The sequence below is a fragment of the Pundamilia nyererei genome, unplaced genomic scaffold (assembly GCF_000239375.1).
Source record: "Pundamilia nyererei isolate P.nyererei 1_Seehausen unplaced genomic scaffold, PunNye1.0 scaffold00042, whole genome shotgun sequence".
In the NCBI taxonomy this organism is placed as follows: Eukaryota; Metazoa; Chordata; class Actinopteri; order Cichliformes; family Cichlidae; genus Pundamilia; species Pundamilia nyererei.
The window spans coordinates 900047-900690 of NW_005187443.1; the positions used below are offsets into that span (position 1 = coordinate 900047).

At 47.5% G+C, this 644-nt stretch overlaps 1 protein-coding gene across 1 annotated transcript in view; it reads left to right on the top strand.

The window, feature by feature from the left end:
* prickle2b (prickle homolog 2b) overlaps positions 1–644 on the top strand; it is an 87893-nt gene that overhangs the window by 30870 nt on the left and 56379 nt on the right. The window lies entirely within an intron of this gene.

Below are 644 nucleotides of genomic sequence, written 5' to 3' on the forward strand. Positions count from 1 at the left end.
CGTCCTTGTGCGTGGCGGGGCTCAGGGCCTCAGCTGTTGTCAGAGCAGAGGGCCACGCGCCTCTTTTGGAAGCACTCCAGAAGTCCCATATTGCGAAGCCACAGTCCCCACAAAGGGAGCGCCTCCATCTTGTGGAAATGTTTTTGCTCCTCCACCCTGTTCTCAATTTCTGATTGCATTTGTTTGGGTGCAGGAGAGACAGAGCATGGAGATGGCTTTTTAATGATACTGGAGCGCAAGGCACATGTTGTGTGTATGGTGAGAGGTTTAACTTTGCAGTGTTATGCTTGGATCTGGTTATTGAGAGGTTTCCACCCAATATTTTACCCCTCTGAGGTCTAAAGTGAGAGAGGGCTCATTTTTAGGATTTGCATGGCATGCGGCTTTCGGCCACAGTTGTGGCTGTGGTGATAAACAAAGGCATCATCTCTCCCACACAGAACCACAGCTGTGCAGATGAACACGCTGTGCACAGATGACACAAGCACAACTGTCTTGTAGAGAATCTGTTTTAAAATTTGTGGTTCGGTTGAAAGTTTGGTGCCTACATCACTCTGACATTATCCAGTAAGTGGTGACTACTTGCGTGTGCATCACCATGACAAATGGAAACACAAACACACAATGATTATACAGCATACATC